Raw genomic sequence first — 17,472 nt, 5'->3', positions numbered from 1 at the left:
TATTAACTGCTTTCCCCGTGTTTGTTTCAGCTATTGAGAGTTGTCAAGAGGAATTATTTGGAGTTTCGGAGAGTTTTGGGACACTTAGTCCCTAAATGAGAGTTTAAGTTTTGGAAATTTGACCGTAGTCGGAACAGTGTGAAGACGAACTCGGAATAGAATTCTAATGGTTCCGTTAGCTTAGTTGGGTGATTTCGGGTTTAGGAGCATGTTTAGATTGTGTTTGGAGGTCCGTAGCTAATTTAGGCTTGAAATGTCAAAAGTCGAATTTTTGAAGTTTCTGGTTCGATAGTGAGATTTTGATTCGATGATCGGAATGGAATTCTGAAAGTTGGAGTAGCTCCGTAGGGTTGAATTTGACATGTGTGCAAAATTTCAGGTCATTCGGACGAGGTTGATACACTTTTTGATCGAAAGCGTATTTTGAGAGTTTTTGAAGTTCTTAGGCTTGAATCTGATGCTAAATTGGTGTTTTGATGTTGTTTTGAGCGTTCTAAAGGTTGGAACAAGTTTGAATAATGTTTTAGGATTGGTTGGCATGTTTGGTTGAGGTCTCGGGGGCCTCAGATAAGTTTTGGGTGCTTAAGGGCAATTGAATTGGACTTAGGAAGAATTTGAATTTGCTGAACCTGTCAAAACCGCACCTGCGTATGTGAAACCACCGGTGCAGTGCTGCAGAAGCGGCTAGGTGGCCGTAGAAGTGAGTTTGGGCCAAAGCTCTAGGATCGCAGGTGCGGCTGGGTTTTCGCAAATGCATTGCTGCAGATGTGGCCAAGCAACCGCAGAAGCGGACCCAGACCGTTAAGTGATTTCCGCACCTGCGATGCTGCCGAGGTACCACCAGTAGTTCCAACCGGAGTCTAGGCACCTGATACGCCTACTACTACTACTACTCCAGCACTTCAGGAGACTCTGGCGCAGTTTATGAGCATGTACACCACTTTGGATCAGGCATTGTTGCTTCCCCTTACTGCTGCTACATCCCAGGCTGCGGGAGGAGGACAGACTCCCGCCGCCCGCACTCCTGAGCAGCGAGTGCATGTGGATCAGGTTCCAGAGATTATTCTTGTACCGCCTGTAGCCCCAGGTCAACCCGAGGATAGGGCAGCGGTTTCAGAGGATGAGCAGCGGAGACTTAAGAGGTTCAAGAAGTATGATCCTCCTGTATTCAGTGGATTAGCTTCAGATGATGCCCTGGGATTTATGGATGAGTGTTACCATATCCTCCACACTATGGGTATATCAGGATCGAGTAGGGTTTCTTTCACTACCTTCCAACTTTGAGGAGTCGCCTATGAGTGGTGGTGCACCTATGAGTTAGACAGTCCCGATGAGGCAGCTTCTCTAACTTGGACTCGGTATTCAGATATGTTCTTGGGGGAGTTTGTTCCTCAAAGCCTCAGGAATGTATGGCGCATAGAGGTTGAGCATTTGCACCAGGGTGCTATGACTTTCTCGGAGTATGTTGTCCGCTACACTAGTTTGGCTAGACATGCACCAGCCTTGGTTTCTACTGTTCGCGGGAGGGTTCACCAATTTATTGAGGGGCTTATTCCCAGCATCAAGTCTAGCATGGCTCGTGAGTTGGAGATATATATTTCTTATTAGTAGGTGGTGAGCATTTCTAGAAGGATTAAGGGTATGCATGCTAGGGAGAGAGTGGAGAGGGAGGCCAAGAGCACTGCTAGGAGGATTCAGAGGTCAGTCTAGCAAACTTGGCCCGAGCCAGTCACAGCTACCACATCCTCCCAGAGATTATTTTGAGTGTGGTGACAAATAACATGTGGTGAGATATTGCCCTAGATTTGGGATGAGTGCACCTCCACAGACTTCTTAGCGACATCGTACCCCGCAGAGTTCTTAGGCTATGGTTACAGCTCTAGTTCATATCCCACCTACTCAGCCAGCTAGAGGCGGAGGTCGGGGTGGTAGAGGTCGCCCTAGAAGGGTAGGCCAGGCCCGATACTATGCCCTTCCTGCCCGTACCGAGGATGTTGCCTCTGATTCAGTCGTTACAAGTATTGTACTGGTTTGTCACAAAGATGCATCGGTTCTATTCAATCCAGGCTCCACTTATTCTTATGTGTCTTCTTATTTTTCCCCGCATTTAGGTGTACCTCAAGATTCTTTGAGTTCTCCTGTTTATGTTTCTACTCCTGTGGGAGATTCTGTTGTTATAGACCGCATTTATCGGTCGTGTTTGGTTGCTCTTAGTGGTTTTGAGACTAGAGCCGATTTATTGTTACTCGGCATGGTAGATTTGATATTATCTTGGGCATGGACTGGTTGTCGCCCCATTATGCTATTCTGGATTGTCATGCCAAAATCGTGATGCTGGCTATGCTAGGTGTACCGCGTGTTGAGTGGAGGGGTGCTTTAGATCACACTCCCAGTAGAGTTATTTCTTTCCTTAAAGCTCAACGAATGGTTGAGAAGGGGTATGACACGTATCTAGCTTATGTGAGAGATGTCAGTATTGATACCCCTACGGTTGATTCAGTCCCAATAGTACAGAATTTTCCTGATGTGTTTCCAGCTGATCTTTCGGGCATGCCGCCTGATAGAGATATTGATTTTGGCATTGATCTGTTGCTGGGCACTCAGCCCATTTCTATTCCTCCGTATTGTATGGCCCCTCCTGAGTTGAAGGAGTTGAAGGATCAATTATAGGAATTGCTTGATAAGGGTTTTATTCAGCCCAGTGTATCGCCTTGGGGTGCTCCTGTCTTGTTTGTGAAGAAAAATGATGGTTCTATGCGTATGTGTATTGATTAGCGCCTGTTGAACAAGGTTACAATGAAGAACCATTATCTTTTGCCTCGTATTGATGATCTGTTTGACCAGTTACAGGGTGCACAAGTGTTTTCTAAGATTGACTTGCATTCAGGGTACCATCAGTTGAAGATTCGGGAGCCAAATATCCCAAAGACTGCTTTCAAGACTCGGTCTGGTCATTACGAGTTCCTTGTTATATCATTTGGGTTGACCAATGCCCCAGCAGCCTTTATGCATTTGATGCACAGTGTGTTCCGGCCATATCTTGACTCGTTCATTGTCTTTATTGATGATATTCTACTCTATTCCCGGAGTCGGGAAGATCTTGAGCAGCACTTGAGGATAGTGCTTCAGACCTTGAGAGAAAATAAGTTATATGCTAAGTTCTCGAAATATGAGATTTGGTTGGATTACGTGGCATTCTTAGGCCACGTGGTATCGCGTGAGGGTATTCAGGTGGATCCAAATAAAGTAGAGGTAGTGCAGAGTTGGCCCAGACCATCCTCAGCTACAGAGATCCACAGTTTCCTTGGCTTGGCAGGTTACTACCATCGTTTTGTTGAGGAGTTTTCATCGATTGCAACCCCTATGACCAGGCTGACCCAAAAGGGTGCTCCGTTCTAGTGGACAGAAGAGTGTGAGGCGAGCTTTCAGAATCTCAAGACAGCTTTGACTACAGCCACAATTTTGATACTACTTACAAGTTCGGGGTCTTATACTGTCTATTGTGATGCCTCGAGGATTGACCTTGGAGCGGTTTTGATGCAGGACAGTAGGGTGATTGACTACGCATCCAGATAGTTGAAAGTACACGAGAAGAATTATCTTGTCCACGACCTTGAGTTAGCTGCCATTGTTCACCCCTTGAAGATCTGGCGTCATTATTTGTACGGTGTTCTTTGTGAGATTTATACTGATCATCGGAGCTTGCAGCACTTGTTCAAGCATAAGGATCTAAATTTGCACCAGAAGAGGTGGTTAGAGTTGCTGAAGGACTATGATATAACTATTTTGTATCACCCGGTCAAGGCCAATATGGTGGCCGATGCCTTGAGTTGCCGCGTAGAGAGTTTGGGGAGTTTGGCCTATTTACGAGCAGCAGGGAGGCCCATGGCGATGGATGTTCAGGCCTTAGCCAGCCAGTTTGTGAGATTGGATCTTTTGGAGCCCAGTCGAGTTCTAGCTTGTGTGGTTTCTCTGTCTTCCTTATTTGATCGTATCAGGGAGCGTCAGTATGATGACCCTCATTTGCTTGTCCTCAAGGACAAAGTTCAGCATGATGATGCCAGAGATGTGACTATTGGTGATGATGGGGTATTGCAGATGCAGGGTAGGATTTGTGTACCCAATGTTGATGGGCTTCGGGAGTTGATTCTAGAGGAGGCCCATAGTTTGCGGTATTCCATTCATCCGGGTACCGCGAAGATGTACCAGGATTTGAGGCAGCACTATCGGTGGAGGTGGATGAAGAAAGATATAGTTGGGTTTGTAGCTCGGTGCCTCAATTGTCAGCAGGTGAAGTATGAGCACCAGAGACCGGGTGGGTTGCTTCAATAGATAGAGATTCCGGAGTGGAAGTGGGAGCAGATCACCATGGACTTTGTAGTTGGGCTCCCACAAACTTTGAGGAAGTTCGATGCCATTTAGGTAATTGTAGATCGGCTGACCAAGTCTGCGCACTTCATTCATGTGTGTACTACATATCATTCATAGCGATTGGCAGAGATTTATATCCGAGAGATTACTTTTCTGCATGGTATTCCAGTTTCCATCATTTCAGATAGAGGTACTCAGGTCACATTACGGTTCTTGTGGGCCGTTCAGCATGAGTTGGGTACTCGGGTGGAGTTGAGTACAGCATTTCACCCTCAAACGGATGGACAGTCTGAGTGCACTATTTAGATTCTTGAGGATATGCTCTGTGCGTGTGTGATTCAGTTTTGAGGGTTTTGGGATCAGTTCTTGCCACTGGTGGAGTTTGCTTACAGCAACAGCTATCAGACCAGCATTCAGATGGCACCGTATGAGGCTTTATATGGAAGGAAATATAGATCCCCGGTGGGTTGGTTTGAGCCGGCTGAGGCCCGATTATTGGTCACAGACTTGGATCAGGATGCTTTGGAGAAGGTTAAGGTGATTCATGATAGACTCCGTACAGCCCAGTCCAGACAGAAGAGTTACGCAAACCGGAAGGTTCGTGATGTTTTCTATATGGTTGGAGAGCGGGTTCTGCTTTGGATTTCGCCTATGAAAGGCGTCATGAGATTTGGGAAGAAAGGAAAGTTAAGTCCGAGGTTTATTCATCCTTTTGAGATATTGCAGTGTGTTGGGGAGGTTGCTTATGAGCTTGTCCTACCTCCTAGCTTGGCAGGAGTTCATCCGGTATTTCATGTTTGGATGCTCCGGAGGTATCACGGTGATCTGTCACACATGTTGGATTTTAGTTTGGTCCAGTTGGACAAGGATCTATCTTATATTGAGGAGCCAGTGGCAATATTGGACAGGCAGGTTAGAAAGCTGAGGTCAAAGAACATTGCATCAGTGAAGGTTCAGTGGCGAGGTCAGCCGGTCGAAGAGGTGACCTGGGAGACCGAGCAGTATATGCGTAGCCATTACCCTCATCTTTTCACTACTTCAGGTATGTCTCTATGCTCGTTTGAGGACGATCGAATGTTTAAGTGTAGGAGGATATGATGACCCGACTAGTCGTCTTAAGAATTAACGCATCGATCCCCTATTAACTACTTTCCCTATATTTCTTTCTACTATTGCGAGTTGTCGGGAGGAATTATTTGGAGTTTCGGAGAGTTTTGGGACACTTAGTCCATAAATAAAAGCTTAAGTTTTAGAAATTTGACCGTAGTCGAGACAGTATGAAGATGGCCTCAGAATGGAATTCTGATGGATCTGTTAGCTCCATTGGGTGATTTCGGGTTTAGGAGCATGTTCAGATTGTGTTTTGGAGGTCTGTAGCTAATTTAGGCTTGAAATGCCGAAAGTCGAATTTTTGAAGTTTCTGGTTCGATAGTGAGATTTTGATCCGAGGGTCGGAATGGAATTCCGGAAGTTAGAGTAGCTCCGTAGGGTTGAATGTGACGTGTGTGCAAAATTTCAGGTCCTTCGGACGAGGTTGATAGGTTTTTTGATCGAAAGCGTATTTTGAGAGTTTTTGAAGTTCTTAGGCTTGAATTCGATGCTAAATTGGTGTTTTGATGTTGTTTTGAGCGTTCGGAAGGTTGGAACAAGTTTGAATGATGTTTTAGGATTGGTTGGTATGTTTGGTTGAGGTCTCGGGGGCCTCGGATGAGTTTCGGGTGCTTAATGGAAATTGAATTGGACTTAGGAAGAATTTGAATTTGCTGAACCTGTCATAACCACACCTGCGTGTGTGGGACCGCAGGTGCGGTGCCACAAAAGCGGCTAGGTGGTCGCAGAAGCGAGTTTGGGCCAAAGCTCCAGGATCGCAGGTGCGGCTTGGTTTTCACAAATGCATTGCTGCAGATGTGGCCAAGCGACCGCAGATGCGGACCCAGCCCATTAAGTGATTTTCGCACCTGCGATGCTGCCGAGGTACCACCAGTAGTTCCAACCGGAGTCTAGGCACCTGATACGCCTACTACTACTACTACTCCAGCACTTCAGGAGACTCAGCGCAGTTTATGAGCATGTACACCACTTTGGCTCAGGCATTGTTGCTTCCCCTTACTGCTGCTACATCCCAGGCAGGGGGAGGAGCACAGACTCCCGCCGCACGCACTCCTGAGCAGCGAGTGCATGTGGATCAGGTTCCAGAGATTATTCTTGTACCGCCTGTAGCCCCAGGTCAACCCGAGGATAGGGCAGCGGTTTCAGAGGATGAGCAGCGGAGACTTAAGAGGTTCAAGAAGTATGATCCTCCTGTATTCAGTGGATTAGCTTCAGATGATGCCCTGGGATTTATGGATGAGTGTTACCATATCCTCCACACTATGGGTATATCAGGATCGAGTAGGGTTTCTTTCACTACCTTCCAACTTCGAGGAGTCGCCTATGAGTGGTGGTGCACCTATGAGTTAGACAGTCCCGATGAGGAAGCTTCTCTAACTTGGACTCGGTTTTAAGATATGTTCTTGGGGGAGTTTGTTCCTCAAATCCTCAGGGATGTATGGCGCACAGAGGTTGAGCATTTGCACCAGGGTGCTATGACTTTCTCGGAGTATGTTGTCCGCTACACTAGTTTGGCTAGACATGCACCAGCCTTGGTTTCTACTGTTCGCGGGAGGGTTCACCAATTTATTGAGAGGCTTATTCCCAGCATCAAGTCTAGCATGGCTCGTGAGTTGGAGATATATATTTCTTATCAGTAGGTGGTGAGCATTTCTAGAAGGATTAAGGGTATGCATGCTAGGGAGAGAGTGGAGAGGGAGGCCAAGAGCACTGCTAGGAGGATTCAGAGGTCAGTCTAGCAAACCTGGCCCGAGCCAGTCACAGCTACCACATCCTCCCAGAGATTATTTTGAGTGTGGTGACAAATAACATGTGGTGAGATATTGCCCTAGATTTGGGATGAGTGCACCTCCACAGACTTCTCAGCGACATCGTACCCCGCAGAGTTCTTAGGCTATGGTTACAGCTCCAGTTCCTATCCCACCTACTCAGCCAGCTAGAGGCGGAGGTCGGGGTGGTAGAGGTCACCCTAGAGGGGTAGGCCAGGCCCGATACTATGCCCTTCCTGCCCGTACCAAGGATGTTGCCTCTGATTCAGTCGTTACAAGTATTGTACTGGTTTGTCACAAAGATGCATCGGTTCTATTCAATCCAGGCTCCACTTATTCTTATGTGTCTTCTTATTTTTCCCCGCATTTGGGTGTACCTCAAGATTCTTTGAGTTCTCCTGTTTATGTTTCTACTCCTGTGGGAGATTCTGTTGTTATGGACCACATTTATCGGTCGTGTTTGGTTGCTCTTAGTGGTTTTGTGACCAGAGCCGATTTATTGTTACTCGGCATGGTAGATTTGATATTATCTTGGGCATGGACTGGTTGTCGCCCCATTATGCTATTCTGGATTGTCACGCCAAAATCGTGATGCTGGCTATGCTAGGTGTACCGCGTGTTGAGTGGAGGGGTACTTTAGATCACACTCCCAGTAGAGTTATTTCTTTCCTTAAAGCTCAACGAATGGTTGAGAAGGGGTATGACACGTATCTAGCTTATGTGAGAGATGTCAGTATTGATACCCCTACGGTTGATTCAGTCCCAATAGTACAGAATTTTCCTGATGTGTTTCCAGCTGATCTTTCGGGCATGCCGCCTGATAGAGATATTGATTTTGGCATTGATCTGTTGCTGGGCACTCAGCCCATTTCTATTCCTCCGTATTGTATGGCCCCTCCTGAGTTGAAGGAGTTGAAGGATCAATTACAGGAATTGCTTGATAAGGGTTTTATTCAATCCAGTGTATCGCCTTGGGGTGCTCCTGTATTGTTTGTGAAGAAAAAGGATGGTTCTATGCGTATGTGTATTGATTAGCGCATGTTGAACAAGGTTACAATGAAGAACCATTATCTTTTGCCTCGTATTGATGATCTGTTTGACCAGTTACAGGGTGCACAAGTGTTTTCTAAGATTGACTTGCATTCAGGGTACCATCAGTTGAAGATTCGGGAGCCAAATATCCCAAAGACTGCTTTCAAGACTCGGTCTGGTCATTACGAGTTCCTTGTTATATCATTTGGGTTGACCAATGCCCCAGCAGCCTTTATGCATTTGATGCACAGTGTGTTCCGGCCATATCTTGACTCGTTCATTGTCTTTATTGATGATATTCTACTCTATTCCCGGAGTCGGGAAGATCATGAGCAGCACCTGAGGATAGTGCTTCAGACCTTGAGAGAAAAGAAGTTATATGCTAAGTTCTCGAAATATGAGATTTGGTTGGATTACGTGGCATTCTTAGGCCACGTGGTATCGCGTGAGGGTATTCAGGTGGATCCAAATAAAGTAGAGGTAGTGCAGAGTTGGCCCAGGCCATCCTCAGCTACAGAGATCCACAGTTTCTTTGGCTTGGCGGGTTACTACCATCGTTTTGTTGAGGAGTTTTCATCGATTGCAACCCCTATGACTAGGCTGACCCAAAAGGGTGCTCCGTTCTAGTGGACAGAAGAGTGTGAGGCGAACTTTCAGAAGCTCAAGATAGCTTTGACTACAGCCACAATTTTGATATTGCCTACATGTTCGGGGTCTTATACTGTCTATTGTGATGCCTCGAGGATTGACCTTGGAGCGGTTTTGATGCAGGACAGTAGGGTGATTGACTACGCATCCAGATAGTTGAAAGTACACGAGAAGAATTATCTTGTCCACGACCTTGAGTTAGCTGCCATTGTTCACCCCTTGAAGATCTGGCGTCATTATTTGTACGGTGTTCTTTGTGAGATTTATACTGATCATCGGAGCTTGCAGCACTTGTTCAAGCACAAGGATCTAAATTTGCACCAGAAGAGGTGGTTAGAGTTGCTGAAGGACTATGATATCACTATTTTGTATCACCAGGTCAAGGCCAATATGGTGGCCGATGCCTTGAGTTGCCGCGCAGAGAGTTTGGGGAGTTTGGCCTATTTACGAGCAGCAGGGAGGCCCATGGCGATGGATGTTCAGGCCTTAGCCAGCCAGTTTATGAGATTGGATCTTTCGGAGCCTAGTCGGGTTCTAGCTTGTGTGGTTTCTCTGTCTTCCTTATTTGATCGTATCAGGGAGCGTCAGTATGATGACCCTCATTTGCTTGTCCTCAAGGACAAAGTTCAGCATGGTTATGCCAGAGATGTGACTATTGGTGATGATGGGTATTGCAGATGCAGGGTAGGATTTGTGTACCCAATGTTGATGGGCTTCGGGAGTTGATTCTAGAGGAGGCCCATAGTTTGCGGTATTCCATTCATCCGGGTGCCGTGAAGATGTACCAGGATTTGAGGCAGCACTATCGGTGGAGGTGGATGAAGAAAGATATAGTTGGGTTTGTAGCTCGGTGCCTCAATTGTCAGCAGGTGAAGTATGAGCACCAGAGACCGGGTGGGTTGCTTCAGCAGATAGAGATTCCGGAGTGGAAGTGGGAGAAGATCACCATGGACTTTGTAGTTGGGCTCCCACGAACTTTGAGGAAGTTCGATGCCATTTGGGTAATTGTAAATCGGCTGACCAAGTCTGCGCACTTCATTCATGTGTGTACTACATATCATTCGTAGCGATTGGCAGAGATTTATATCCGAGAGATTACTTTTCTGCATGGTATTCCAGTTTCCATCATTTCAGATAGAGGTACTCAGGTCACATTATGGTTCTTGTGGGCCGTTCAGCATGAGTTGGGTACTCGGGTGGAGTTGAGTACAGCATTTCACCCTCAAACGGACGGACAGTCTGAGTGCATTATTTAGATTCTTGAGGATATGCTCCGTGCGTGTGTGATTCAGTTTTGAGGGTCTTGGGATCAGTTCTTGCCACTGGTGGAGTTTGCTTACAGCAACAGCTATCAGACCAGCATTCAGATGGCACCGTATGAGGCTTTATATGGAAGGCAATATAGATCCCCGGTGGGTTGATTTGAGCCGGGTGAGGCCCGATTATTGGTCACAGATTTGGATCAGGATGCTTAGGAGAAGGTTAAGGTGATTCATGATAGACTCCGTACAGCCCAGTCCAGACAGAAGAGTTACGCGAACCGGAAGGTTCGTGATGTTTCCTATATGGTTGGAGAGCGGGTTCTGCTTTGGATTTCGCCTATGAAAGGCGTCATGAGATTTGGGAAGAAAGGAAAGTTAAGTCCGAGGTTTATTCATCCTTTTGAGATATTGCAGTGTGTTGGGGAGGTTGCTTATGAGCTTGTCCTACCTCCCAGCTTGGCAGGAGTTCATCCGGTATTTCATGTTTGGATGCTCCGGAGGTATCACGGTGATCTGTCGCACATGTTGGATTTTAGTTTGGTCCGGTTGGACAAGGATCTATCTTATATTGAGGAGCCAGTGGCAATATTGGACAGGCAGGTTAGAAAGCTGAGGTCAAAGAACATTGCATCAGTGAAGGTTCAGTGGCGGGGTCAGCCGGTCGAAGAGGTGACCTGGGAGACCGAGCAGTATATGTGTAGCCGTTACCCTCATCTTTTCACTACTTTAGGTATGTCTCTATGCTCGTTTGAGGACGATCGAATTTTTAAGTGTAGGAGGATATGATGACCCGACTAGTCGTCTTAAGAATTAACGCCTCGATCCCCTATTAACTACTTTCCCTATATTTCTTTCTACTATTGCGAGTTGCCGGGAGGAATTATTTGGAGTTTCGGAGAGTTTTGGGACACTTAGTCCATAAATAAGAGCTTAAGTTTTAGAAATTTGACCGTAGTCGAGACAGTATGAAGATGGCCTCAGAATGGAATTTTGATGGATCTGTTAGCTCCATTGGGTGATTTCGGGTTTAGGAGCATGTTCAGATTGTGTTTTGGAGGTCTGTAGCTAATTTAGGCTTGAAATGCCGAAAGTCGAATTTTTGAAGTTTCTGGTTCGATAGTGAGATTTTGATCCGAGGGTCGGAATGGAATTCCGGAAGTTGGAGTAGCTCCGTAGGGTTGAATGTGACATGTGTCCAAAATTTCAGGTCCTTCGGACGAGGTTGATAGGCTTTTTGATCGAAAGCATATTTTGAGAGTTTTTGAAGTTCTTAGGCTTGAATTCGATGCTAAAATTGATGTTGTTTTGAGCGTTCCGAAGGTTGGAACAAGTTTGAATGATGTTTTAGGATTGGTTGGTATGTTTGGTTGAGGTCTCGGGGTCCTCGGATGAGTTTTGGGTGCTTAATGGAAATTGAATTGGACTTAGGAAGAATTTGAATTTGCTGAAACTGTCATAACCACACCTGCGTGTGTGGGACCGCAGGTGCGGTGCCACAAAAGCGGCTAGGTGGTCGCAGAAGCGAGTTTGGGCCAAAGCTCCAGGACAGCAGGTGCCGGCTTGGTTTTCGCAAATGCGTTGTCGCAGATGTGGCCAAGCGACCGCAGATGTGGCCAAGCGACCGCAGATGCAGACCCAGCCCATTAATTGATTTTCGTACATGCGATGCCTTCTTCTGCAGGTGCGGGACAGCAAGTGCGCTCCCTTGACCAGAGATGCGGTAATCGCTGGGCAAAAATATGAAATTTCGAGGGTTTAGTTCAAAACTTGGAAAAATCGAATTGGAGCTCGGAGTAGGGAGATTCTGTGGGGGTTTTGAAGAGAACATCATTGGGTAACAATTCCTTATCCCTTTCTAGTTTTATTCCACTAAACTATTGTTGGTTTTATCATTTAATTTCGGATTGGAGATGAAACTTGGGGAAAAGTTAGAAGAAAATTCTTAGACCTAGAATTCGAATTTTAGTTGGGAATTTGACCTTGGATTTGGATAATTTTGGTATGCATGAACTCATAAGAGTATGAGGATTCTGAAAATGTAAATTTTACCCGATTCCGAGACGTGGGCCCGAGGGGCGTTTTGGTCATTTTACCTAATTTCACGTATTAACTTAGAATTTATTTGTAGAATCAGTTACTTGAAGTGTTATTTACATTATGAAATTGAATTGACTAGATTTGGGACATTTGGAGTCGAGTACTCGTGGCAAGAGCGTGGTTTCAGATTTATTTTGAGCTTGTTCGAGGTTAGTGGGTTGCCTAACCTTGTGTGGGGGACTTTTCCCTTTGGATTTGGTATTGTGATAAGTGAAATACCTTGTACGCGAGGTGACAAGTGCGTACTTGTGCTAATTGTTGAAAATTCTGTTTTTACCAAAGTAGCTTTAATTGTATTTTTCCTTTCCTGCTTCTACTACTTGGAGTTTAAGCCTGCCGTTAGCTTAGAAAAGCATGTCTAATTGACTTAATTGCTCTATTTGCTTAAACTGCCTTATTTATATTATGTGAAGCATGCTAGGTTAGAATTACCTGTTTTACCTTGGTGTGAAGTTGAGTTTAATTGAGTATTCTTTGTGTTATTACTGTGTGTTTTACTTTAGGACTACGGGACGGCATCCCAGGAGATCCCCTGTCCGTATTTATGACTTGAGCTGAAGTGCGGGATACCAGGAGATCTCCATCACATATATTGACGGTACCAAGAGATCCTAAGGATACCAAGAGATCCCTTGCATACATTGAGGATACTAAGTGATCCTCGGGATACCAAGAGATCCCTGGCATATATTAAGGTTACTAAGAGATCCTCGGGATACTGAGAGATCCCCGGTTATTATCCTTGTGAATAGTGGTATTTCCTTATGCTTGTTTTTGTCTCTATTTCAGTTATTGTATTCCTTATTATCCTGTATTAAATCCTTACTGTTAGCTTTCAACTGTACTGCTTATCTATTTCTGTTATACCTTATATTTTCTTTAATCTCAGTGGGTCCCTGACCTTCCTCGTCACTACCCGACCGAGGTTAGGCTTGGCACTTACTGAGTACCACTGTGGTGTACTCATGCCCTTTTTGTGCATGTTTTTCATGTGCATATCCAAGTACCTCCACTCAGACTTATCACGCTTGAGACGAGGCGTTTGTAGAGACTCCGAGATATATCTGTCGCGTCCGTAAACCGAAGAATCCCTTTCTACTCTCCCTTTTACGTATTAGCCCTTATGTATTTTCTTTCCTTTGTTAGATATTCTGGAGTTAGATACTGGTAGACATTCAAAGGCTTGTGATCATGAGATTTCGGGTTTTGAGAAAATGTATTACTCCCTCCGTTTCAACTTATGTGAACCCATTTGACTGCGCACGGTGTTTAAGAAAAGAGAGAATACCTTTGAACTTGTAGTGTAAAATGAAGCACATATATTTTGTGTGGCTATAAATCATTGCATAAAGGTAAATTGCTTCCAAATAAGGAAAGGGGTCATTTTTTTGGCACGGACTAAAAAGGAAATAGGTTCACATAAATTGAAATGGAGAGAGTAGTTTTTTTTAGAGTTGATATTGTGTATGCCGAGTGGCACTTTTATACACTGTTTTATTTTACTATTTCAGTTTTTAATTATTTCTTTCGCAAATTGGTTTATTTACGCATTGTTAGGCTTACCTAGTCATAGAGACTAGGTGCCGTCACAATGGTTCACGGAGGGCGAATCGGGGTCATGACAGGATGTAATTGTGATAAATAAATGATTGACGTTTGGGCCTTCGATTGAGTAATGATTTGAAGAGAAAAAGAAGGAAAGGGATTCCATGAATTGTACAGGATTAAAATACCCACATAAGGTGAGTCACATTGGGATGCTATAAAATACAGTTATGAAAGCATGGTATCGCTCCAGGTGGATCAGTCTAATCATTTCAGATGTTCCCCGATGAGACGTGAGCCCTAGTGATTACATAAGAGGTTTCAAGTTATCAGTAGTAGATTGTAGATCAATATTGAGGGGAATCAATCATGGATGAACAAAAGTTACAAAGTATGAGATGAGATTAGGCCATCATTCTTAAGATGAACAGTAATGAAGAAGCATTATAGGAATTAGATTTATACCTATAGGATAAACAACGAAAGTAACCTGGAGTTTGGTAGCAGACCTCAGTAACGATAAATCGAAGTAAGAGTTACGGTATAGTATGACCTACCTTGATGCAGCAAAGTCATACGGATGGATAACCGGGTCTATGAAATAAGGTATAGCAATATTCGTAAGTTCAATAAAATAACAAGCAAAGAACGTCAGTATACCTATAGATTCCCGACGGGACATTTTATCAAGCTTTGTATATATTTACAAAGTGAGGCCTAGAAAATTGGCTAACAGCTGGGGGGGAAGGAGAAAAGAGTCGCATAGGCGCACTTACAAGGTTAGTGTCGTGCAGGCTGTATGATGGAAGGTAGCAACAGTTACGAGACTGGAAGAATTCTGACCATAAGTAGTGGCATGAGATAGAGGCCTAAAGAAGGGAATGTGGCCTTTGGATTTATTCACAGAATATTTGCTTAGATAGCAAGGAGAGTATTAAAGTATTCGGAAGACATAGGTTATGAAAATGATAAGTGCATCAGTCAACATTCGAGGACTAATGTTCCAAGGGTGGGGATTTTATACCCCATATTTTCATACGTGAAAGCATGCTATAAGTGAATTGATGAAAGCTCGGGAATGAGATGTTAGATCTCGCATTTTAGAACGTTAAAGTTTCACCGTAAGTTAGTCGACGCAAGCTCGGGGATGAGATTATTTTGAGGTTACAAATATTATTCCATTTCAAACAAGTGATAAGTAAATTCGTGAAGGTGAGAGTGTAAGCGAATCAAAGAAAATGAGTTTCGTCGAAGGTTGTCATTATGAGATAAAATACGGTCTGAGCTATAATACCCGATATATATGGACTAGTGTCATACGGTACTATATGACCATAATAGTACGGTCTATAAAGTGTGTTAAAAGTAAGTAGTATTTAAAATAATTTGAGATAATTCTTAATCATGTGGGTAATTGGTTAATTATTGAATTAGTAGGGAATTAACATAGTTGATTAAGGAAAAAGGGGTGAAAATTTGGATATGAGTAAGGGCTCCAATGTGGTAGCCCATGAGATTGGATAAAAAACTAATTGATGACTCTTACAAGAGAGTTAAAGGTTGCACATTTAAGGGGGTTATGTGACACCAAGCTTGAAATGTGAGGCCCACACCCATTAAAGCATAAGACCCTTCTAAATTCAAGAGAGGTGCTTATATAAAAAATGTTTAGCTACGGTCTTCAACAAGAATTCAAACATAAATTTTCTTGTCATCTTAGCAACGTGATATTTTTGCAATTCTAAGGAAGCCTGGTATAATCTTTCTCAAGAATATCATACGGATTTTTTCCTACTCCGGTCTTGTCGTCACATGTTTTGTCGCGATTGTCGTGGGTTACAAGGATTGTTAAGAAAATTGGTCCAGGTATGTTAAGGCTATTCCTTATTTTCTTTTGGCATGATCCATATGACACAAATGAAACGAGCAAATGCAAAACTTTCATAAATGACTCTATTCATAGAAGTATTAGAGGTGCATATGTTCTTGTATTCCCATATGTCTTATTATTACATCTTCTGTCATGGGTCTTAGAAAATACTTACTTCATGATATTATTCAAAGGTATAATGTCTTACGACATTTCGAGAGATTTTATTGACGTACTTTTCATGCATAACGTTCATTATACATGTACATTAACCCATGACCAGAAAGGCGTTATATACGCGTATATTATATATGTATGGGATATGGGAAAAGGTTATGGCGTTATATACGCACCACCACCTGATCAGCTGGTATACATTGATGATTTTGCCCACAATGGCCAAGATGATATGATGGGATGCCCTCAGAGGCTAGATGACGTTATGAACACATGTACCTATTCATGACATAGCGTTCATACATATATGCATGACACTATAAGTATTTCATGATTTACACATAAAAATGTCTGAAATCCTTGGAGACCAGGTCAGTTCTCAAATTTCCTTTCTCACTTCGTCTTCCTCATCTTAAAGAACCCTAGCGCCGCCTTTGATCTCTCCATCGTTTTAGGGTAGAGGCGCCACCTCCAACCACCATCAAAATAACAGCCCATGACCCCCTCATTCCCCTCTTTCCAAACCCCCACTTTGCACCTTTTGAATAAGGCTAGAACTCGTCGAATCTCAAAATTAGGGTTCGAGATTTAGAAGCCAAGTCAGAGTTATGTAGGCAAGGATCTTCCTCCAACGTTTCCTCAGTGTTCAAAGTCGATTTTCTCTCAAAATGACGTTGGTCGTTTGTTCTTAGCAAAGAATAAGCGAGTGACGCCATTTGGAGATCGAATCAAGGTCAGTCAAGTTCGAGCCGAGTCGGTAAGTTTATTCTTTCCTTTTGCTTTCTTTCTTTATCTTTTCTTCTTCTCCTGGGTTAATTCAGTCGAAAGTCGACCAAATTTTGGGCCAAGCCAAAACCCCGTCCATCTGTTCTCTTTTAGTTGTTTTGTTCTAGGTTTAGTCGTTGATTGTGTTTTGTTTGTTTCCCTTTTGTTAAATGGCTTGATTCACGGTCCTAATTTAGCTTTTTAATTTAACTTAATTAAAGTAATATGATAATTTAGTTTAATTCTGCATTAACGGGTAAATTATTGTTGGTTTAAATTTCGTTTGTTTTATTTTTGGGCCGTGTTGAGTTTAGTTCACATTTTTGTTTGGGAGCCCAAATTGTTTCTCTTGTTTTCTTATTTCTCATGACTGGCAGGGTTGGACCTGGGCCTAAGGAAAGGGTTCAACCCAGGTCTTGCCAGAATTAACTTGTTTTGAGCCTTTTGGTCCAACTGGACCCATTCTGGGCTGGCAGACTAAAGTAAAAATAGGGGTATGGGGGAGGGTAATTTGGGTAGTCCGTTTAGGGGAATCTTTGTATAACTGAAATGGAAGCTTCCTAAAAGCTAGGATAGGGACTGAAGGGGAAAATCTTATAATTTCCTAGGGATATCTAAGCTATATTGAAAATGTAAAAAGGGTCTAATTGCAAAATTTGAATTCTTTGAGGCTGCCCTAATGCCTTGCCTATAAAGGCACCAAGACTTGCTATTCAAGTCAAAGGGGAAGAGATAAAAAATACAGGGAAAAAACGGCTGACTATTCTACTGTTTCATTGAATTCTCTTCAATAATCTCTGAAGTTTTCAATTATTGAATATTTCTG

Source organism: Nicotiana tabacum, chromosome 10 (assembly GCF_000715075.1).
Source record: "Nicotiana tabacum cultivar K326 chromosome 10, ASM71507v2, whole genome shotgun sequence".
In the NCBI taxonomy this organism is placed as follows: Eukaryota; Viridiplantae; Streptophyta; class Magnoliopsida; order Solanales; family Solanaceae; genus Nicotiana; species Nicotiana tabacum.
Note: the sequence above shows the minus strand (reverse complement) of the source record.